Source organism: Manis pentadactyla, chromosome 8, assembly GCF_030020395.1.
Source record: "Manis pentadactyla isolate mManPen7 chromosome 8, mManPen7.hap1, whole genome shotgun sequence".
NCBI lineage: Eukaryota > Metazoa > Chordata > Mammalia > Pholidota > Manidae > Manis > Manis pentadactyla.
Window position 1 is genome coordinate 82,141,739 of NC_080026.1, and position 25,364 is coordinate 82,167,102.

A 25,364-nucleotide genomic window follows, 5' to 3' on the forward strand; every position below is an offset into this window, starting at 1 on the left:
GTATCTAGGCAACATAATTACTAGGGCAAAGTTCAACTAACTTTATTAAAAGTAAAATCATGTCATGTCCTTAGGATGTTACTGAAAGGGTCTAGACATGCAATGTGAAAAGCAATATGGATTCATTTACATGTTCATTGAATAGTTACTGGAAGGAAAAAAACCAAATGGCTAAGAAGTAGTTATTGCAGAATAGCAGGAATCCAGGGGTAAAGGGTAAGGGTGGATGAGCACAGTCACATTTTTTACTTTATTTACTTTTCTACTGGGAAATTTTTAGAGATGAGAGCAAAGACAAGCATTACGAAATTTTAAAAAACAGAAGAAACTGGGACCTGGCATAATTTAATGGAGATGAAAATATTTTCCTGTAGATCCTCCAATCCCCACCTATATTTTAACAGAATAAGCAGAAAAACCTAACCACCCGTGAAGGAAATTAATATTTTCAGAAAGAGAGTACTTGTTTCAAATAGATTCAATTCTATTCAAAGCACATTTTAAACCATGACATTTTGATGCATTAATCCCCCCAAAATGCATTCCTGTTTTATCTGCCAAATGGAGGGAGCTCCTTTAGTGCCAAGCCTCCAGGACCTGTCACTGTAATAATACAAGAGCCAGAAGGGTAGGAGACAAATGAACACCTGCCTTAAACAATTACCACCTTGTACTGTAAAAAGTCTGACAACCACTCCCAAGTCTGGTGGTTTAGATTTCTGTACATACTCACTAGCTCCCCAACACCCGGCCCCTAATAGCCGTGGTTTCTGGGGAGTCTCTCCTTCCTGCTCCCCATCACCATGGCCTAGAGGAAGTATGCCAATCTCTGGAACTGCTTACCAAGCAATTCTACAAGAGTGCCACATGTAGTACTTACAAAGAAAATAAGAGCTACATAAAAAATGGAAACTTTGGGAGAAGGTCCCACTTGGGATAGGCCAGCTGAGCTGAGCACCAAAGGACATCACGGCTAATAAATTTTTATTACCAGCCAAGAGCACCCGTGAGCACTCCTCAGGCCCCCAGTGCCAGGGACTGGGGAGTGGGTGGGTAGGGGGTAGGAATGACTGCTAATGAGTACAGGGTTTCCTTTTGGGGTGATATAAATGTTCTAGAATGAGTGCAACAGTTTATACCACTTTGTGAATATGCTAAAACCACTGAACTATACACTTTAAGAGGGTGAATTTTACAGTATGTGAATTATCCCTCGATTACGAAAAGGAACTCTGATAATTCCCTTACACCTTACTTACTTCCTTAGCACTTCTCATGTCTTACTCTTTCCACTATAATCAGGGAAACTGCTAAGGATTGATGCTCCTTCTCCCCCTTTAAATCAATCCTCACTCACCTTCAAAACTCACATACTTCACATCTCACACTAGGGCAATGGGCAGGAATCCAAAGTATTTATGAAAGCATACTTGGCATGTATCTGCATCCAGCCCCACAGTCTATTCAAATTACCTGTTTTTCTGGTTTTGACTGACAAAGTCCTATATGATTTGAATTCTGATTATTCTAAAAGTTACAGAACAAAAAGATCGAGAGAAACTCTAATGCTTTTGCTGGTGATTCCACACTTAGAATTCAAAAGGTGTTTGCCATAAATTAGTATCATTATCAGGTAAGACTCAACTTCTCACACATTGCCAGACCTTCAATATTTTAGACGACTAATAAATTTAATCCCAAGCAGTAAAAGAGAACCAGACTCAGTAGACTACCTTCCCCCTTGCACCAGGGCCTTGAAGTGCGAGGCTGAAAATAAGAGGCGAGGCCCTAACAGTTTATTAGCGCAGTTTCCGCCCAGCCCTTCCCTCCCCCATTTTCTCTAGCCATTAAGTTAGGGGTACAACAGATTTCAGTGCAACATAAAACAGAACTCTGAGACAGAAAGTAGATCAGTGGTTGCCAGGGACTGGGGAGTGGGTGGTAGGGGGTAGGAATGACTGCTAATGAGTACAGGGTTTCTTTTTGGGGTGATGAAAATGTTCTGGAATGAGGGCTAACAGTTTATACAACTTTGTGAATATGCTAAAACCACTGAACTGTACACTTTAAGAGAGTGAATTTTACAGTATGTGAATTATCCCTCGATTACAAAAAGGAACTCTGATAATTAACAGGGTCTGTTACTTCACAGAGCACCTGGTTTCCTCCGCAGTTCTTTCCAGCAAAAGCAGCACAACTGAGAAAGGATGGGGGCAGGGAGATGCTGAAGAGCACGAGGTCTGCTCTAAGTGCCTTCGGAAGTAAGCGACGTATCACCGGTTGCAAGGCTTGAGCAAACAAAATTATTCACCATTTTAGAATAGCCACTTATTTCTAGGCAAAGCCCATTAACAGAAAGTGCCACTCTCAGGACCCTGGTAACACATGAGGAATTGTTCTGTGGAAGCTTGTTAAAGCCTATCTAACTTAAAAAGGGTTAACAGGTCCTCACACAAGTCTCAGGCCTCCTTTAAGTCTTTGCTACTTCTCAGTTCTAACTGGGGCTGTTATTCTGCCTCCTACACCACCTGACCATGCACAGAAACACCATAGGAAAACAAGAGTACAGGTTCCCCAAAACATAAAACCCTGGTTCACCATTTTCCTAACTGGTCACAGATTTTAAGAACAAACATATAAATGAGGACAAAAGGCAAGCCTCTGAGAAAAAAATGTTTAAAAGATCAGATCCCGTGTACTGCCAGCGAGGGTACGATTATCAGAATACGAGCCATGCATCCCAGAAAAGCAGTCGGCATCCATGCTGACTTCTCCCTGCAGCTTTTTCCCCATGCTACGTGCACTATCAACTCAATCTTAATCCTGGTCCTGGCTTTTTCATCCCCTTACTCCAAAACAAGCCCTTTTATTCAAAGTGCACAACAAATCATCTTTCCAACTTATTCCCCCGAATGACACCAAGAAACTCGTCGACGGTGGCCTGGGAGCAAAGCAGCCAGCCCCCGTCACAGTCTGCAAAGCCCTGGCAGGTGGACAGTGGAAGTAAAACAGGCTACCTTACAAAATCTCATCAGTTTTATCAATATATTTCCCTACATTTTTATCTGAAATGCTCAAAAATCTCAACATACCCAAATATATCCAAATTCAAAAATAAAGCTGTCAATTTCAAAAGCTAAATAAAAGAATCAGCGTTTACCTGTAACTCTGTAAACTCTTAAAAGAAATTGTGAACCAAAAAATTAGGAACTCTTGGAAGGAGGAAATCTTTTCTTGGGATTTTGCATGTTTGCAGAGTTGAATTCCAAAAAATAAAAAAAATAAAAAAACAATTATATTTTTATATTCAATATGATTCTAGGCGCTATGTTTAGAAAGAGAGTGAATTTGGTACGACCTTATTCACTAATTAGTTCGGCTATTTTGCCCCTCACCCAGCAGTAATCATTCAATGTCTGTTGGACTACAGAATAAAGCATCTCTCCTTCATTCATTTCCCATCCTACCAACAGTCCAATAAAAATTAAAATTAAAAAAAAAAGGAAACAAAAAAGAAATGGCAGGGGGAGGGGGGAGAAATGTACCAAGTCCTCTGGGAAAAATAAAAACCAAAAAAATTATTAGGAAAAATTATTTTATCTTGAGTCACTACATACTTAGGCAACCATAATTTTGTGAGTAAAATTTTCTGTGGATAAGGAAAACAGTTCGTTCTGACCCACTGCTTTTATGAACAGGGCACAAAATTGATGAGATTCCAATATGATTAGTTAGTGTTTCTGTTCTTTATCGGTGACATTTTGGAGATCAAGGGTTAGTACAGAAAGGAGAATTCAAAAACTTTCAATAGCACTCACTGCTGACCAGAAAAACCAAGTGCCCGAATAACCAAAATCATGTAGGATGATGCAATTCATGATCTGTCAAGCATAAGAAAAAGGTCAGTTTCCCAAAGTAAAAAATAAAGCAGTATCTATTTGACAGCAGCCAGTAGGTAAAGGATATAATCAGGAGGAAATTCAAGTTACTATCAAGATAACACATTTGCATTTGTTTGCAGAAATTACTTCTAAGTTGATTGCTGACTTGTTTTAGTAATAAAAAAAAAATCATAAAACTAAGATACCCTGAAGCTCTAATGCTTCAGAATCCAGACAGGCTCCAGTTATTATTCTAATTATTTAAATTTAGGAATCTATTTAAATGTATTATTCTAATTTAAATTTACTTATTCTGTTCCCTCAGACACTTACAATTCAAATTTTAAGGATCTCAACATCTCAGTTTGAAATAGTATCTGAAACCAAATTGTTACAATGGCAGGAACCACCCAACACAAAGCCCAGCAACTAAAATAAACACTGTTCTTTCTCCAGTGTCATTTAGGAGGCACACCACTGCACATGTGGATTGTTCCGGGAGATGTTCCTCATGACCAATGGCTGGTGTCTCTTAAATATCCATCATCCTAATGGGTCTATCAACCCAAACCACTATCCTGCGTTGATTCTACACTGTCTGTTTAACATATAAATACCAGTGGTGCAGGGGTGGGTGGCAGGTGATACAGAAGACAAGCCCATAAAAACCTTCGTTTTCTTTTCTTAGAAGAACTAGGGAAATGATTATGATTTCAATTACATGCCTGAGAATTACAAGTTTCCACTTAATCTCTAGAAGCAGTAGTTTCTTTATGCACTTCCACATACCGCACACTAGCTTATAATAAAAGCAGTTAATAGTCAATAAATTAAAGCACTTGTTTATTCCAGTTCCAGTATTGCCAGCAAATCACGAAGTGCTAGGCCATTGTCACAGGACTGCAGAGCAAGAGAGACACAATAGCAACAATGGGTGACTTTCAGGACAAGAACTCAGAGAACCTTGGTGGTAAAAAGGACCCTAACAGTTACCAAGTTTCGTCAACCTGTACTGCCTCTCAGACCAGCTTAAGGGAACACCAGCCCTCACCACCAACCTACAGTGGAGCAACACACATATCCCTCTATGTGTGTATTATTACCCATGGCTAGAATACAGATCCTCATATATACCTCAGCACCTGAATTCAGCACCTAAACTGGTCACACGTGGTTCAAGAAAATGCATCCACTGATCCTTTAGTTGGATACAGAGCAATGAGAAACTGCTAGAGAGAAGTTGCTAAATGTTTATGCTGGAGCATTGATTATGAATTTATCTTTTTGTGGGCCCGGGAAAATGAGAATACTGGCCCATCCACCACACTTTGAGTATCACTGGCTTGGCATAGGATCATATACACTATCAGACTGCCTGGTTTAAAGGTGGCTGTGCCCACCTCTAGCTGTGTTACCCCAGGGGAGTCATGTGACCTCTCTGGGCCACTGTTTTGTCCTCTGTAAAGTGAAAACAATGGCACGCCCGTCTGGGTTGGTTGTGAAGATAAGTTCAAATAATTTACATAGTACCTTGCATGAGCAAGCACTGTAAAGACTTACAAAAAGGCATGCGGACGAGACATGTACAGGAGGATACAAAAGAAAACACTCAAGTTTTCTAGAATCTCCCCTCATTTAACTAAAAGGTGAAACGGGCAGAATTATGGCACTTCATAGGAAAAAATATAGTGGAACTACTTAAAAGAGTATGATTTGTATGTACTGTAATGAAAAGGTTAAATGAAGTATCAACGCTGGATATATAAATACACAGAAGGTGGAAGGATTCCATATTGAACTCCCAAATAAAACCACACATCAAGGACACAAACCATTATGAGTAAGTTAACAGAAACAATCTATTTACAACCCCACACAGATACACTACCTTCACCATCAGCAAAGGCTTCAGATATTCAAATTCTCTTAAACTATAAAGTGATTTTTATCTAAAACATTACAAAGAAATAAAATATGGTGGATGAGCAGCAAAAGACTAAAAAAATAGATCAGGCAGGTTTGAAAAAGACAACAGAACTTTCTGAAATAAATGTTTAAATTCACCTTTCAATTTCTATTTCAGTGCCAAATTCAACACAGCCAAATAGCAAAGTAAAGACTGCAAGAAAGACCTAAAAGTTAAATGAAACTGTAGCACAAAGATACAAGAAGATAGAAAATGTAAAAGACATTAATAGACACAGGAAGGAAAATAAAAAGATTTAACACACATCTAACTAAAGACTAAAAAGAACAGTAAAGGGAAAACAAGAAGGAGAATATTTAAAGAGACAATGGCTTTAATTCTACCAACAAACACAATCTGAGAACATCCCACAACTAATCAAAGACATGATGAATCTATAGACACAGGAAGCACAAAGAATGCAGGGGAGTCCATGCCTAGACACATTTTAATAAAACTGTACAACATTAAGACAAAATTTTTAAACAGTCTAAAAGACAGATGGTCCACAAAGAAACAAGTAGATAGACAACCATTTCTCAACATCAACGGGGAAAGGAGACAGTAGAATATCCTCAAAATGCTAAGAGAAAATAACTGGAAAACTATACTAGGATAACATGAAAAATTATCTTTTGAGAAAGAAGCAAAACCTACATTTCCAATATAATCCAAAATTGAGAGTTTATCACCAACAGACCTACATAAGAGAGCCTCTACAGGACAGACTTATCACAGAAGAAATGTCTACAATGCACAAGGGAATGGTTAGCAAGGACAGTGAAAATGTAGGAAAATCTAACAAAGATAACATCTAATCTGTGAAGTCAGAACTAAAAAACTGAACAATCATAGCATAAGTCAAAGGGGAATGGTGAGAATTAAAATATTCTAAGGCCCTTATATTTTCTAAAGAAAAGATCAAATATATTTAATTATGTGTGGCAAAATTTCAAGGACAACGTGCAAGAAGACAGAAATGGAGAATATTTAAACCAGAAGTAATTTTTAATTTAAAAAGGCACAGAAAGATGGTAGAAAGAAGAAAGACGTTATCAGTAATCACAAGGAACACAAGTAAACTAACACTGCCAGACCATGACTAACATAGATGGTTATAAGGATTAATGGTAAAGAAAAAAGATACACCATGCAAACAATAGCTATCCCCCCACATAAAAAAAAGGGGGGTTATATTAAATATCCATCTTAGAATTAAGGATTTTAGGAAGCTCTAGCCAGCACAGAAAAAAAAAAGGGAAAAGGAAAAACAGGAAGATCGGCAAGGAAGAAATGAACTATTATTATTAACAGCATTATTTAAAAACTGTAAAACTATACTGAAAATTCAGTTAATTAGAAAAAAGACCAAGACTAAGTGGCATTTTGTAGAAACCAGCCACAAATAGAACACAGATTTCAAAAGTTATCATTTAATAGTCACAGAAACTTTAAGGGTCTTGAGAATAAATCTACCAAAAAATGTCAAAGATCTCTAGAAGAAAGTAAGTCTTGACTGAAATATACTCACTATACAAAAACAAATGAACAGATATACAAACTTATTAATGCAGAGATGTCAGTTCTTCCCCAAACAGCCCTGAATTCAATGCAATTTAATCAAAATTTTATCAACAGTATTTTTCAAGACACTTGACAAGCTGATTCTAAAATCTGTGTTAAAGTACGAGGCCAAAAAGAGGCAAGACTCCTGAAGAAGACAATCAGGAGGACACTTGTCCTACCACAGACAGATGCTTATTATAAACTATAGCTATTACCTCAGACACTGCTGGGGAGAACAAACATAGAATGAGGCAACCACTTTGCAAAACGGTCTAGCAGCTTCTCAAAATTAAACCTGGAGTTGCCATCTGACTCAATTCCACTCCTAGGTATATCCCCAAGAATACTATATTCATGTAAAAACTTCTATGCAAGTGTTCATAGCAGCATTATTCATACAGGCCAAAAAAATGGAAACAACCCAAACTGATGGACAAAAATAAGATTCCATTTATATGAAATGTCCAAATAGGCAAATCCAAAGGGAGAGAAAGTACTTTAGTGGTTGACTAGGTTTGAAGGTAGCGGGAAATGAGAATTGACCACTAATGGGTGTGGGTTTCTTTCTGAAGTGATAAAAATGTTCTGCAACTCTGTAGGGTGACATAAACCTTTCTAAAAACTACCAAACTGTACACATTTTTAAAGCATGAATGTTATGGTATATGAATTCAATCTCAAAATAACAGGGGGGTGGGGTGTCAAGCCACTCTGGGAGAAACAGCAAATCCCCCAATCCCCAGGACCCAGGCTTAGGACAAAGGTCCACTGAGTGGGGGTGGGGGAAGGGCAGAGGGGATCCAAGTCAGAGATTGGCCACAGAGGAGGAACGGTGTGAGAAGACCATGTCTCCATGGTCCAGGAACACAAACCTTCCTAAGACTAGACCAGAGGGCCTGGGACCACCCTCTTCCTCTACAATAAGAACCACCAACAGTGGTCTATTGCTGATGGGCAAGGGCATGAAGATGACCTGCAGTCCAGGCATTCAGGCACTGCAAAAAGCTGAGAAGGTGGACAAGAACACTTTGGAAAGTGGGTTACCACAGGCCCCAGTCTAAGTACAAAGTGACAGCAGCCCATCGCTAAAGGAATTTCAAGCTTGTGGCACAATGACAAAAATAAAACCAACACAAAACTCAAACCTAGTTCAATTACTGATTAGACTGACTCAGTCCTGCACCTAACAGAAGAGAGACATGCTCATTTCTGGGCATAAATATTATTTATCTCAGTCTTCTATATACAATATCTGCATTCAATCAAAAATGACAAAAATCATAAAAATGCAAAAACAGAAAAATCTATTCAAGAGACAAAGTAATCAACAGAAGAGACCCCAAGATAACCTAGATGGAAGAATTATCATACAATTATTTAGAAGTAACTGATTAAAATGTTAAAGGATGTCATGGAAATGTTGGACAACATGCATGAATATACAGGGAATTTCAGTGAAGATGGAAACTGAGTTACATGGAAATGCTGGGAATTAAAAAAAACATGAATCAAAGATGAAGAATCACTTCAGTGGGATAATCAGTAGGCTTGGGCAATTTAGGAAGACTCATAAAAGTGAAGGTAAGCCAATAGAAATTATCCAAACAAATAAGAATTGGAGGGGAAAAAAAAAAGAATGGGAGGGAGGGGCAGACCATTCATGGAACAATATCAAATGGTCTAATAGTGTAACTGGCCTCCCAGGAGAAGAGAAGCAGCAAGCCAAAAGAATTATTTGGAAAGAATGGCAAAGAATTTTCCAAACTTCACAAAAACCAACTATAAATCCGAAAAGCTCTGAGAGCCCCAATCAGGACACATAGAAAACAACCACAGAAAACAGACACACATCCCTAATAATCATATCAAACTGAAAAATCAAAGAGAAAAAGAAAATCTTGAAGGTAGAAAGTGAAAAGGACTTCATAAAAGTAAAAAGGAGGGCCTCAAACTGCAGGATACTTGCAATACATGTAACAAACAAATGAATGGTATCTGGAATATATAGACAACTACTATAAAGAAACAGAACCTCCAAGAGAAAAATGACATAAGTAGGAATTTTAGAAAAATTAAGATCTGAATGGCAATTTAAAGATTTTCATAATCAACCTCATAATAATCAAAAAGGTACAAATTACAATCATTTTCTATACCCTAGATTAGCAAAAATTAAGAAGTCTGATAATATCAAGCATTGAGGAAGCAGACCAGTTAGAATTTTCATAGAATGAAAATGGAAGTGTCAATTGGTAAAGTATTTTGAAACATTAAATATTCTTATATTCTGCTATGTACTGATTCTACTACAAGGTATATGCCCTAGAAAAATCTGTACAAGGAGGCAGTTCAAAAATATTCATTGCATTTTTTTTCTTAATAAGTAAAATACTGCAAACATCCCAATAACCTAATCAGAAGAGAAATATATTCATATGATATATTAAAAAACATTCATTCACGTGTAACAAGCAGGTGAATGAATTCAGGAAACAATGGTGACTGAAAAAAAAATGTTGCAGAAAAATACATACATTCTTATTCAAACTAAAACAACAAGCCAAATAAATGATATATTGCATAAGGATACATTTGTGAGATAGGAATGAAGGTCCTGGGTGATGCAATGGTATCAGTACCATTCTTCTGCTTAAGTTGAGTGGTGGGAATCCAGGGTTTTTTTTTTTTTTTATCATGTTGTATAACTTACATGTGGTATATGGTCCATTTGTTATTTTTGTTTGAATAAAATTATTATACAATAAAAATGTTAAAAAACAATGTTTATATATCCATGGTGGATAAGTCATCTTAGTATTGATACATGCTACAAATGGATAAACCTCAAAAACATTGTTAAGTGATAGAAGACCAATGCAAAAGACTATATTTTATCTGATCTCATTTACATGAAATGTCCAGAATAGGCAAATTTACAGAGGTAGAAAGACCAATGGTTACATAACATGGGGGTAGGCGGGGAGGAATGAGGAGTGACTGGCAATGGGTACATGGTTTCTTTTTGAGGTGGCAAAATTTTCTACAAGATTATAGTGATGATTGCAGAACTCTGAAAATATACTAAAATCCATTAAATAATACACTTTAGATGGATGAAATTTATGGTATATAAATTATATCAACAAAGCTGTTTTTAAAAAAAGCATTCCCTTTCTCTAAATCATATTATTAGAAATAACTGCGAAAAAATGTTAAATGGCATTAGATAGAAACAGACTTAGAAACAAATCTGTATCATCATTAAACGTGAAAAAACCCTAACTTTATATCACTATAACAATTAACTGACTTGAAAATAATTATTGGGCATGTCTAATATTTATCACTTTGTTAAGTCTAGAAGAATTGCTAGCCCATTCTTCAAATGTCTGCTCTACTACAGGATATTGACCGGCCCCAACTTCGGTGCCCTAAAGTTATAAATGCTCTAATTTAAAAGTTGGTTGTTAGGATAACATTTGCTACTCCAGCAACGTAAATTGTGGTTAAATTCCCAAAACCAGTTTTCAAAAACTCATTCATATCAAGATGCAACTAAAAAGAAGTAGCCTGAATCTGGATTCTAAAACTGTAAGATCCTATACAAGAGGAATGAAGGGAGACGTTTTCCCCCTCCATATGGGGCCAATTTAAGACAACTTTTTTCAAAACCTTCTTTGGTATTTTCTCATTTTTCCTCTCAGAAATCTTCATCTCCTACTGCTATACTTACTAGATTGGTGGTATATTCAAATTGCTTTAAATCCCTACCCCAGTAGAGAATAACTCCCAATCTTTTCCCCAAAATGAATCATATCCCCAAATCAGCTACCTTCCTTCCCTTAAAAAACAAAGCTGTGAGCACCCTAACAGCCCTTTCAGCTGACAACTGAGAAGAAGCAATCGGATTGATCTAAATGATACTAAAATGCCAAGACTTTTTCTCTAACCTTGATTTTTTTCTTTTTTTAGAGGATGGGGTTGCAAATTAGGATCCCTGCCTGAGCATTTTTATCCAGAAGTTCATTCTACCAGTGATCTATTGTTATAAAACAAACCATTCCAAAATATAACACTTATCAACAACAGGAAATACTATTTTCATCAACCCTGGGTTGATTGGTGATTCCTTGGCCAGTTTCCCTGTGCTCACTCACGCGGCTGAATGCGGCCGGAGGTTCACCTGAGCCAGGTCATTCAGATCAAGGAGTAAGGAAATAGACCCCACCTCATAATGGGGAGGAGCAGTAAAATAGTGTCCCTGTGATTGTCAGTTGATCACATTCAACCAAGACACTTCCCTTTTTTCAAAACTTCTTGCCTTCTTTTGAAGGCACAGATTTCCTAAAATTTTGCAGGGTTTTTCTGTAACTCATCGGCCTGTGAGAGAAGCAACTCTAGAATTTCGTTAGTCCTTCAGGCAAGCGTGAAGTTAGGAGGACTATCCGCATTGCTAATAACCACATCGTGTAGAGTTAGAAGCTTTTTCTTTTTGATTTTACATAAAACATTTGTATTGCTAAAACTCATTTCCTTGCTTGTTGACAGCACTAAAGAATGAAGAGTCTCACAATGGAGTAACAACTCAGTTTCCTAAAACTGAAATCGGTCCTGCAGTGTCAGGTGGGTAACCTCCTCAAACCAGTAAGCAATATATAAATATGAGTTCAGACAAAAACTGTCTGTGTCTACGAGTCTCAAGCCACACATTTATAAGAAAGAACAAGTGTCACAAATTAGAACAGAGACAGACAAAGGAAGAAATGAGCACATCGGTTTTCTGTGTTTAGGATTCACAGCACTGGTTAACTTAAATCCATGATCTTCACATTGATGCAGTTCCTACCTCCAGGGCATGCCTTCGCTCAGAAGCCATGAGGTGAGCTACCCATCACTCTTGGAAGATGGATTCTTAAAACTGAGGCCTCATTTTTTCACAAGAAAACCACCGAAGCCAAGCCCTCTATTCCTCCATCTATCCCCAAACACCCTGAGGTTTCCAAACCTGGCGCCAGGGCAGTGACAGAGGCCTGGAGAACAGGAATGTGAAATGTCTGCAGTGGGCCATGCCTGGAAAGCAAGTGTTCCTACTCAGTTGCTGCCTGGGCAGAAGGGGTCATGCAAGCCCAGCGTACACAGAAGAATCAGTAGGTAAAGTGACCTCTATGGAACAGAAAGGCAGGCCACGCACAGGCAAAAAGACAGGAATCCACCTCTTCTGCTCTTCTCCCCACAGGTACATTCCCAAAGACAGAGATGAAGGAAATGAAAAACGACAGAGCAAAACAAAAATCTGAGCAAAGAACAAACTCACTGGCACTCGGGTTCACCCTGCAGGTAACACTGACTGCAAATGGATATCATTCCTGATTGAATACTGGCCATGCACCATTCGCCATGTGCCTAACTCGAAGTTTCCTACCCCAAGAACCCTGTTTTCTAAGCATATCCCCATTATTTCTGACATGGGTAGGGGTGAGCCTCAGCCCTACTCCAGAAGGCATCCCCATCTGCTTCCCCCGGAATAATAAATAAGTTTAGTGTATTATTAATAATAATCAGAACAGTTGACAAGTAGAAGCAGCAACTACAGTCATTAGATTTTTAAAATTTAATTCAACACATGGGACAGAGCATCTCCTACATGGGAAGCACCATTGAGATATGCAGTGAATACCACAGACATCGCCCCTACCCTGAGGGGTATATAATCCTCCTAGCAATTAAAGGAAAGTAATGTCATTAATCCATACATTTAGCAATTGGCCTTGGAATGATCTTGGCTGCATAAAATAGCCTGAAGAATCAAGGGATTCAAAATGAGATTATGCTGTACATTTTAAAAAGCTAAGCATTTTATCCACCAGAGTAACAGAAGAAATGGACTGGCATATAAGCACTCAAACACTTGCTGAATAATGAAGAACATAAACATATGCAAATATACAAACTTTATATTATATACATGTACATATATACATGTGTAAATACACACAAATATAAAACAATACATACATATGTGTGTATATCTATGTGCACACATGTATGTATTTATAAACAAATATTTAACTCTATGGACTCTATTCCTATAATAAATTATAACGGTAGTCAATGTTTAAGTACTGATTATATTTGTGGCATTATAGCAGGCTCTTCCATACATTTATCTCATTTAACCCACAAATTGGCTCCATATATTTCAGCCCCATATCATACTTGGGGAACAAGGGTTGGGGAGAGGTCCTACAAACTTGCACAAGGATCCAAGCTACTAAGTATCAAGGCTACCTACCATCAAACTTAAACCCTGGCTTGGCTCCAAAGCTCCTAGACCTCTATGCCCTCCCCACTTTTCCAATAACCATGCCTTCCAACAGTCCAGGGATAAAACATCACACTGCAGAAGCCAAACCCACTGACTTGCAGCTAACGTCAACATGATTTGCATGATTTGTGCTGTCACACAGCATCTCATCTTTGGGAGGAGCTACCCTATAATTTCCTTTCCCAAACACAGTAACCAAATGTGTGGTGACTGGCAGGTAATCTTTAAGAACTGCTGAAGAGCTCCTTTTGGCCAGTACCGTCACTGCTGCAACGAGGAGACTGCGTATGTCCTGACGGCACACACGCATATGTGTTGTTCGTGTATGTTGTCTGCAAGCTCTGGTGATTCAGCTGTACTCACCTGGTCTTCTCCCCTCCTCTTTCACACAGCAAATAAAGGTGTGACGTGTCAAAGAGGACCGTGGGGGCAGGGCTGCAATAAGGCCAACGAGGATGCGAGTTCACGTCTGCAAAGAAACTGCAGGACAAGGAGTCGCCCCCTCTGCATGAAGGAAAGCGTTCACATAGCAAACAGAACTGCCATCCTCCAAAGGCAGTGTACAAGGTTAGTCCTTGGCTGGTGACCGGGAACTTGGATTTGGGAGGATTCCTAACCCCTCATAAAAGTGGCTCAAAACTTGATACACAGTATGGCCTGTGACAAACACCTGCTTTCCCTTGGGAGTTTGGAACTGAGATACATGCTAAGCAGAGTGTCTACAGGTCAGTCCCGATGAAAACCCTGGGTGCTTCGTCTCCAGTGAGCGTTCCTGGTGGGCAACATTTCCCATATGCTGTCACATCTTATTGCTGGGGGCATTATGTATATCCTGGGTGACTCCACTGGGAAAGGACTCCTGGAAACTTGGGCAGGTTCTGCCAGACTTTGCTCCATGCACCTTTCTTTGCCCTGTGCTAATTTCTTCTGTAGCCTTTAGCTATAATAAACCTTAGCCATGAGTAAGACTACATATTGAGGCCTGTGACTTCTAGCAAATCATCAAACCTGGGGGTGGCTTTGGGGACCCTCGACACACCCTATATCTAAAACAAATGCCCTTTCATAAGTCACAGGACACCACAGAAAGAGCATACCTCACACCTATCATGACCTACTGATCTTAGTGTGGTGGTATAAGCTGTAACCCAAAGTCTTGTACTTAAGTACAACCTGATTATGAGGGTCACGAGACCACGTCGCCAGAATAATCTCCCCAGATGTCCAGATTCAACCACGTACCTACTTACCAGCTCCAAGTTCAGATCATAAAGGCACCTCAAACACAACCAGCCCCAAACACATCTCTTGAGTAAACCTTGGTTTTCCTTTACCTCATTGCTTTGTGCCCATCAATCCATCAGAAAGCCCTGTTTCTAACTGAAATAGATCCACAATGTTTCTTTCCATTCTCCTCATTGCCTCTGACCCAACCACCATCATGTCTTACCAGGCTTACTACAGCCACCTAACTGGCCCTGCTGACTCTGCCACTCTTGCTCACATAGAATCTATGCTTCACTCTGCACCCAAAGTCCCTTTAGAGTGTTTTTGGTGTTTCCCTGAAGAGATCAGAAAACCGATCACTTCAGTTCCCTGCATCAAGCCCTCTGGTGGCTTCCCATCACATTCAGCAATCGTGATTCCTTCCCAACATCAACCAGCCCTCCCATGATCGAGCCCCTGCCCACCTCTGCCCCCTATGCTCCTGGGTCTGGCCACCCCAGCAAATGTAGTCCCACACATGCCCAGCTCATGATTCCTGCTGTGGGACTTGGGCACTAGCTAGACCCTCTGCCACACAGAGAGCTGGTTACCTAACTTCCCATCTGCCCCAAAAGGCTGTCTCTGCCAGCAAAGCTGAAGCCAGCCCTTAGTCTCTTGTCATCCCGCTACACTGCATTCTTTCCATTGGAGTCTCCACTGCCAGAGGAGTTTACCTTTCTGCCTTTCTTTTCTTTTTTATTTTTTACTTCATTGTCTCCCTGTCACTCCTCACCAAAATGTGAGCTTGTGAGGCAGAGCCCATACTGATGCAGCTTCAGGGACTAAGAACCACACCTGGCATATGGCAAGCACTCAAACACTGGATAAATGGGCACTCGGTAAGATGTTAGAAAGCCTTCTCTTAATCTCCCAACCTTTGCTCCCTCTCCTCCTCTGCTGGTTAGCTGATGGTCAAAGCACTGGGTCAGGTTCTCAAGACAGAAAAATGATTAAGGTACTGTCACTGCTCTTGGAGGAACTACAGTCTAGTAATTACAGACTCTTCTCAGCCTTTCACACCCCCACATCAGCTTTCAACGATGCTGTCAATACCAAACCAGCCCTGTACTGGGCAGCTCTAACTTCCATTCTTGCACCCTATCACCACTGCGGGTAATGTGCGAACTGTAGCAGATGCTGTGTGACCCACCCCCGGGATTAACTTTCTTCTACCTCCTTCTGAAAGCAGGACCTGCTCACGTTCTAGCTGGACACATGACCAGCTAGACTACATTTTCCAGCCTCTTTATCAGCTAGGTGAGCCTATAAGATGAATTTCTGGTCAGTAGATGGGAAATGGAAGTGGCATGCCTGCAATTTTGGAGTCACAGCTTTAAAAAGGAAGCGGCTGTCATCCACGCTCATTCCTCCTCCTTCCCACAGGTTGGGATCAGACCTGGCCGCTGTGAGTCAGCTCCTACCACACAGGCAAGGTTAACCCCGCAGGAGACAGCAAAACAGTGAGACGGGAAGACCCCAAGGCCAGAGAACAACCTCACAGGACCTGCGGCTGCTAAGTGAGAGCAAAAGAAACTCGGAACCACTCAATTTTGGGGTCTCCTTTTCAGCAGTCTAGCTTCTGCCCTAATTCAATTCCTGAAATGCAAACTCATCAGTATGAGAGGAGAGGTAGAGCTAAGTTTAGAAATTAAAAGCTGCCCCAAGATACAGTAAATTAAAAAGGCAAAATGCTAGGGTATGTGGGGGGGACTTGGTGAAGGGGGGAACCTAGTAAACATAATGTTCTTTCTGTAATTGTAGATTAATGATACCAAAATATAAAAAAAAAATGCTAGGGTATATGTATTATGATCCCATGAGTAAAGTTTTAACAAGGATATATAAAACACATTCATTTAATAAAATTACTAGTTTATTATATACATATGAATACCATGTATATAAATATTCTTTAAATTAAGAGAACTGTGCCCAAGTAATGCTAAAAGTGCCCCCAAGTTGTAGGCAAGGGATTCCCAAAGCCCATTGTCAAGACTACATTAGCATCACCTAATATTCATTAAAAAAAAAAACATAAACTACTGATGCCCTGTCCTTCCCCCAACACGCTGGGCCAGCTCTGAGGGATGGTGCCTAGAAGCTGTGACGAGCAGCCCGGCTGGTGAGCCGGGAGCAGGCGACAGGACGTTGTGCTGGCCATCCGGACACCTCGGCTCTGATCCTGGCTTTGCTGTTAACAACTAATTAACCTTCGCAAGTTTCCTTCTTCCCTCAGCCACAAACTTTTCACCCTCCGTAAAATGTGAGATACTGTAAAGCCCCCTTTATGACACAGCAGCAGAGAAAAATCAGTCACATACTCAAGAGGAACTCTAGGGAAAAACTGCTGGCATCGGAGGACAGTGAGGCCAAGGAAGACAGCCAGTCAGTGGGGAAGTGGAAACTAAAACCCACTAATCTCCCTCTTCCCCATTCAGTGCTCTTCCTGTATTATCATCCTGCCCTAGAGGGCGGGGGTGGGTCTTGCCCTGCTTTGAACAGCAACTCCAATGAACTATTCCCCAATACAAGGGAGTACACTTCTACCCAAAAGTAAAGGGTCCCTGGATCAAGGGACTTAGAGGGTAAAGAGGGAGGAGTAACGATGAAAAAAAAAGAATAGATCACAGAAAAGTAGAAAATTCCCAAGTACAAAACAGGTAAGTCTATTATAAACTACTAACATTGTTATCTATCCCTTCTTAACTCTATGCTTGTACATTTGACAAAATTGGTTCACATTATAGGCACACTGTACCCCTTCACCACACTTATTACACTGTAAGTATTCCCTGTAACTAAATATTCCTCCAAAACTATTTTTGATATCACAAATAACCTACCTATCTCACTGATGTGCCCAAATCATCTTGACATTCCAGATGTTTCCAATACCTCTGCCATAAGAATCGTTACAAAGAACAGCCTTACACAATGTCTGATATATACTAGCTAGATGTTCCTTCCAGCAGATTCCCCAGCCTTGGGCTTCAGTATGGAGTTAAGATGTGGGATTCAGGCAAACTGCTTCCTACATTCACAGCTACAAAGCTGTGTCTGTCTCCCATACAGTTGGAGACAAGAAAGTGGAGCCAATTTTCTCCCTGTTCAATGTCTGCTTGCTCATTCAAAGGTGTCTAGGGGTTTGGCTCTATGCTGACTTTCTCTGGAAGTCAACGCCTCTGGAGAAGGGAAAGACATAAAGCTTTGGTTGAATGGGAAGACAGACTGTGATTTGGGAGTTGCTGATGTACAGAGATTCTCCGTTTTTCTGTGAGGGAGGAGGGAGAGAAGGTTTATCTTTCAGCAAGGGTTTAACAGACAGCATACGGTTTCTATTCCAGTAGGACATGTGGATAAAGCGATCAAACTACAATACTTCCTTGATACCCAGGGCTGAGTCTGTGCATCCAGTCACAGGATAACTTCCCACACAAGCAAAGTAAGAAAAAGAAAACATCAGATAGTACATGAGGAGTAACTCTCCCTGACAGAATTCCCAAGAAAGCTCATTAATCTGCTGCTAGGAATTAAGGTGTAAACCTGGCACAGGTCCTCAATCCTTTGAACGCAGCTCCAAATCCAAAAGACTCTGAAAACCAGAAGCTTGCAACCATTTGGCAGGAAGCCAACCAGCCTGACCAGAATTCTTTTGGTGGCAGGCCTAGTCTGAAATGACCTGAGGCTGTTTTGCAGTTTTATCATCAGTCCTAGTGTAACTGCTGACATGTTTCGCTGATGTGTTTGACGAGGGACTGCTATTCCAACCCACTGGAGGCGGTCTGTTATATGGGGCATGTGCTCTCTAGGACCTTCCACACCTCACCCAGTTAGGGATTGAACTGTGTCCCCCGCCCAAAGGGAATATTGAAGCCCTAACCCCAAGTACCTGTGACTGTGACCTTATTCAGAAATAGGGTCCTTGCAGATGTAATCAAATTAAGCTGAGGTCATTAGGGTAGGCCCTAATCCGATAGGACTGGTGTCATTTATAAGGGAAAGCACAGCTGCACACAGGAGATACTGTGTGACTAGAGGCTGAGGCTGCACAGCTGCAGCTGCAGCCAAGGAGGGCCCGAACCACGAGCTGGCAGAGGCACAGAAGGGTCCTGTCCTAAACACCTCCAAGGGAGCACAGCCCTGCCAACACCTTGACTCAGGTCTTTAGCCTCCAGAACTATGACAGAATAAAGTTCTATTGTTTTAAGCCACCCAGTTTGTGGTGTTCTGTTACGGCAGCCCTAGGAAATGAACACACCCCCATCCTAACTACCAAAAACCTTCATTCTAAAATACATCTGGCCCCATAGATAAGGGACTGAAGTGCCATCCATCTGAATGTAAACAATCAATTTATCAGTAACTGGAGACCAGCATGGACAGAGTGATGCCCCTCCACCAACCCACTGAAGATACCCACGTTCTAAATCCAAGACCTGGGAATACATTACTTACATGGCAAAGGGGAATTAAGAGATGGAAATCGAGTTGCTCATCAACTGACATTAAAATAAGGAGATTACCCTGGGATATGTGGGTGGGCTCAATGTAATGAGAGCAGCCCCTTAAAATGGAAAATGGAGGCAGAGAGGAGGTCAGAGTGATACCACATGAGAACAGCTCATCCTGCCATTGCTGGTTTTGAAGGCAGAGGAAAGGACCACCAGCCAAGGAATGCAGGAGACCTCTGGAAGCAGGACAAGGCAAGGAAATGGACTCCCCTCTAACGCCTGCAGATGGAAGGAAGCCCTGCTACAGCTTGATTTGGGCCCGGTGAGACCCATGTGGGGCTTCCAACCTACGCAACTATAAGATAATGAATTTCTGTTGTTTCAAGCTACTAAATATGTGCAAACTCATTACAGCTGAAACAGGAAATGCAAACAGTGATGTTAGCTGAGTCTAACAGTGGAATATTTATGCTGCCATAATTAAGAACAAGTGACAATTGTCGTGATATATGCTCATTACGACAGAACAGGCTGGGAGTAACAATATGATCCCAAATGTGCTTCCTTACAAGATTCACACCACCCCTCAGATGCATTATAAATGACTAAAAGCACACAAACCAGGGCGAGAGGTGGTTCTGAGGGATGAGGACACAGTCTTTGTATAGTGAACCTGTTCCTCAGTTTCTACAATACTTATTTATCATCAGAAAAAAAAAATATTTAAAGCCTTGGAGAGATCTGCTCATGTAGGGAGGCTGTGAAGGGCTCCTCAGCGACTCAAGCAGGTAAGACCTGGGGTGGACAAACTCTTTCTGAGGGATAAGGAAAAACACATGGAGGGAAAAAGGAGGTTCGAGAAGCACAGAAGTTCTAAGATTCCTGTCCAGGTGAACTTCAAGGACAAAAGCCTTTACCTTTTTCTGTCTCCAAAGGCTGTGTCCCGGGCAAAAAGCAAGCACTTCAGGAATTGGCAATTCATTTGAAAGCTGTTAGTCTGTTAAAAATTACTCCAAAGTCCAAGCTGTATCTCCCAAGATATCAAAACCTGTTGGTTAGTTCTCCAATTACAACAAGGCACAGTTTGAGTGAGTGGTCTGCACACTATTGTTTCCTCAAGCCTGAATATTTCTGGTGGGTGATTTTGCAGAATGCAAAATCTTTTGGGAACACATATATCATGGTAGGGCAAAAACCCTTGCACTCACTCTGATGTTTAAGACTTGCAAAGACACCAAATCCGCTGAAACTGACCACCCAAAAGCTCTGACCACTCTATGCCTGCCACATGGCATTCTGAATGCATCTGGTGTCATGCTAGGAACATTGCTATTTGGACAAAATCTGGCACTATATACTCCTACCAAAATACTAAAGTAAATTCTGCAATCCTGAAAAAATAATGGTTGCTTACAAAAGGAACAATTTCACAATGCCAAGCATGTGTGTGAGCTGTGGGCACACACAGACATGAATGTGTGGACACACCTGTCATGTTTTGAAAAGCATCACCATTGATGTGTGACATGCCCAGCTGCCTCACTAAACAGGTTATGTGCCACCACTATTCTCCCATCACGAAAGCTTTTGACATTTTTTAAAAGTGTCTCTTATATAGAAGGCATACCAGCCCCGGGTGTTTTGGGTTTTTTTGTTTGTTTTTTTTTACAGGCACATTCCAAACTTAAGATAAAGATAACTGCCATGTTATATAACTACACTTGTTAATTAAAAAAAAATATATCAATGAGAACTACCTGAAAATACCATGCTTCCAAAACTGTACAACAAAAGGCCAAACGCCACTTTTATATAGTATGTGCACAGAAATAAGCAGAATAAGTATGAATACAGTAATAAATAAATATAAAGGATTCCCTAGCAGGGTTTATCTCAGGAATACGTAGAGAGGTCAACACTAGATGATAAATTATTGTATTTCACTACACTAAGATTTTTTAAATATCATCCTAACAAATGCAAAACATTTGATAAGATTCTGTTCACACATGCTAGCAACAAAACAAACATCCTGTGTCCAAACTTCTCTCCAAAGCTTTCATCAGACAACATATTCAAGGATAAAACACTAGAAGCACTCCCATTAAAGTTGGGAACAAGAGAAGGATGCCTGTGGAGAATAAAATCAATGATTCTATAACATCTTCCTATGCTGACAGATAATAACCGCACTAGTGGGGGTCAGGATTTAATAATGTGGGTAACTGCTGAACCACTGTGTTGAATACTTGAAACCAATATAAGATTGTATATCAATGATACTTCAATAGAAAAAAGATAGAAGGATTCCTGCCTGCTATCATCAGTACTATTCAACATTATACAGAACATCCCAGATAACACAATCAACAGAAAGGAAATATGGGACGGGGAGAGGTGGTGCTTCTTATGTTCAGGTTAACTTCCAAGGGCAACATGTAAGTGGGAAATGGCATAAAGTTCCTTTGATTATGACTCAGTTGAGAGACAGTTAGGTAACGCTGTTCTATTAAAAAACATGCCCGGTGCAAAGTGACAAGGAAATATCAGTAGCCAACTGAGGGCAGGAAAGACTGAGCAGGGCCTGCAAATAAAATGCTCATGGAGTAAGAGAGTGGAGAAGCCAACACTGTTTAAACCAGCACTCTTCTGTTTGGTAGGTATAAACAGCTGAACATGTTACATCAGTATAAGTATGACCTCATTCTATGGTAAGAAATTGGAAGATACTAGAAAAGAGAGGACACAAATCTGTCATTCCAGATGTCATCAAGTGCAAGAGAATGAGCCAGTAACTGTTCAGCAGGGAGGTAGAAGCCAAGCAACATATCAAACACACACAAAAACATTTTTCCTAAATTTGAGAAAGCAAAATAGAAAAAAAATCCTACTCACAGTGGCAGGAACAAGGCACCTAAGGAAAAAGAATGAGAACCTGCAAATCTCATATGAAGGGACGTATTTTTAGAAACCTCACCAGAGGGTTTCTAAATAAAGAAAGAAATATGTACTTTAATAAATGGATAAACAGGAGATTTTTAAGAAATAAATTCTCCCCAATCCAAAATCCCCACAGGATTTAAGGGAAGTGACATGTGGGGAGAAAATCATAATGGCCATGACAATACTGGAAACAAGGCATCAGTACTCGCCATAGGGCATAAAGAAACTTACTGTAAAGTTATAATACTCAAAATAGAGGTATTAACACAAGGAACACAGAGATCAAGGTATCAGCAAAGTGTACATGACTAAATCTGGGTATTTTTGGAATTTAAATGCCAGTTCAAAGCATTTCAATGGGATAAATAGCCATATATTTCAATAAAAATAAAACTAATGCCTTAAAACATACACGAGAAGTACTATACTTGACAGCAAAAATATCTACCTTCTAGCTCCTCTTTTTTTTCACCCACTTGCATTGGTTTGAAGCCCTTATTCAACTCATCCAAATACTCCCCACTATCTTTTTCCCTTCCTTTTCTTGAATATTGTCAGTCTGCATGTAACAAGTTAAACTCACTGTTCTCACCAGCCAGTGTCACATTCTGCTCCATGAAACCAGATGAGAATTCATATACAGCTGCAGCTCACAGATAAGGCTACATTTACAAGAACTCCAGCAGCAAAAAGGAGGTGCCAGAAATCAAGAGGTTAAATGTTTGTTAGACAAGAAAATCAGAAAAGCATGTGCCAGTCAAGTCCCATTCCCAGCCCATGTGAAAGAGTCAGGAACCTACGGTGACCCAGCACGTGACACACAAGCCCCTCACTTTTCACAACCAATCAGAACACAGGGCTTGCCACAGTATGTATCTTCTACTCAAACCCTGCTTTAAAAAGCAATCACAATGACACCTGAAACCAACATAATATTGTATACCAACTATATATTTCAATTTAAAAACAAAAAGCAATCACAATGAGGCATTTCAGTACCTCCATGGGGCACCCCTGGATGAAGATTTCTTTAAAAAAAAGATCCCCCTCTCAGATAATTTTTTTCTTTGTATGCAAGGAGTTGGTTCACAACTGTGACTGCTCATTTAGGCCAAGCCATGAGGAAAGGGAGGACAAAACGTGGCTGGGAGTGCTCAGAGGGTAAGCACGTCAATGGTCTTGCCCACCTGGAATCCTCTTCGGAAGCAGGTGCAGTATAAATTAGCAGGTATTATCTCATTGTGAGATGGAACCACTGCACCACAAGGGGCCATTAAGAAATTTGGGTCACTGTCTTAATTACCCTCAGTCACCAGGTAAGAAGAGAAGGGCCAAGTTCAATTAAGCAACTGCCAAAGGTCCGTATGACTTCACAAGGATTACCTAAAACCTCTAAAAACCAATCCACCCAGAGCAACACTAGTCATTTAAGAAGCCTGAAAACAAGCACCTAAAGGGTAATGTTCTAAATATACTTTCTGCTCAGAAGCCCTCTTTAGTATCTTAAGGAGTAAGTATCTACTAAAGGTCAATCCTATTTTAAGAACACCCATATTATAAAATGTAGATTTATGAAAAACAGAAGCCTAGAAATTTTCCTTAAGGGAAAAAAAGAAAAAACATCAGCAACCCCTGATATTCAGGAGCTGATGTGCTGTTCACAGCTAAACCTCAATGTTATTACAAATGGATAGGACACTTAATAGCTAGGTCACGCTGTTCTCCTACAGGACATAAACAATCTCACAGAACATTCACATCAAACAAGGTCACTCTGAGACCACGACAATAAGACAAAACAAGATCACTGTGAAGCCCACAACATTCCCCTCTATAGGCTAAATGAGTGGCTTCTTTACCAATTAACAGCTTTCTTCTGACTAATCTCTCCTTTCTACAGATAAAAGTCATAGACATACCCACTCACAGACCTGCCCTGCTTTTTAAAAAATACCCAGTCTAGAGAGAACCTGTACTTTCATAGACCCTCCCAAGATTACCCAACCAAAACCCCAAAATTACAGCAGGTTCTTTTTAGTCCCTTCTTACACTCCAGGGGGTGTTCTTCCCTGCAATGAGTAATACACTGTATTCACGCAACGACAGGCATGTTCCCCATGATCTTTGGCTAAAGAACACAAATTTCACCTTGCAAAGTTCCAGTTTCTTTTCCCATCATGATTCCTACATGTGCTTGCATTTTGATAAAACCAAATTTAACTTCATTTCCAAACTAACTTTTCAAGATCCTAGTTATTACATAAAAGCACATTATACCTCTAAGACAAAACATCTCTGGCAGTGACTCTAAATGCATCCAGATTTTTACTCTATTCTTTTAAAAATATCAAGAGGCATTTCTCTGTTAACATAGAAAATCCTTTATACCAAGGACTCTGAAAATACAGACAACTTTTTCTCCTAAAGTTCAAGGCATAGCAAACTATGATGAACCTAACAGACTACATTTTCCAAACTGACAAGTTCTGAGAATACCAGCTGTACACTAAGGGGTTTGTACGGCCCTTTAGTATAAATGGTTTCTCTAGACATTCTAGGCCCTGAAAACCAGTCTCAAAAAGGAAGAGATCAACAACATGCACAAATCTCACAGACATAATTTTGGCAGGAGAAGTCAAACATGGACAGTATAAACTGTAGGATCCCAGTCACACAGAGTTCAAAGTCAGGGCAGTGGTTATTCTTGGAGGGGCAAAGACTGGAAAGGGGTGAGCAGGGTCCAAGTGTTAATAATGTTCGTTTCTTGATCAGGGTGCAAGTTATGCAAATGCCTGCTATCTGAAATTTCATAAAACCACACACTCAGCGTATACATAATTATGTAAGTTATACTTTTTAAATTTTTTTTTAAAAAGGGGACAGATGAAGATGTAGCACATCCCAGCGCCATCTCCACTTAACTGTGACTCTAGAGGTAGCACCTAAATGTCCACCAGTTAGGCCAG

The 25,364-nt window shown here is 40.1% G+C and overlaps 1 protein-coding gene across 1 annotated transcript in view; it reads right to left on the reverse strand.

Moving 5' to 3' along the window:
• CCDC6 (coiled-coil domain containing 6) overlaps window positions 1-25,364 on the reverse strand; it is a 117,448-nt gene that overhangs the window by 63,460 nt on the left and 28,624 nt on the right. The gene's annotated exons all lie outside the window — the stretch shown is intronic.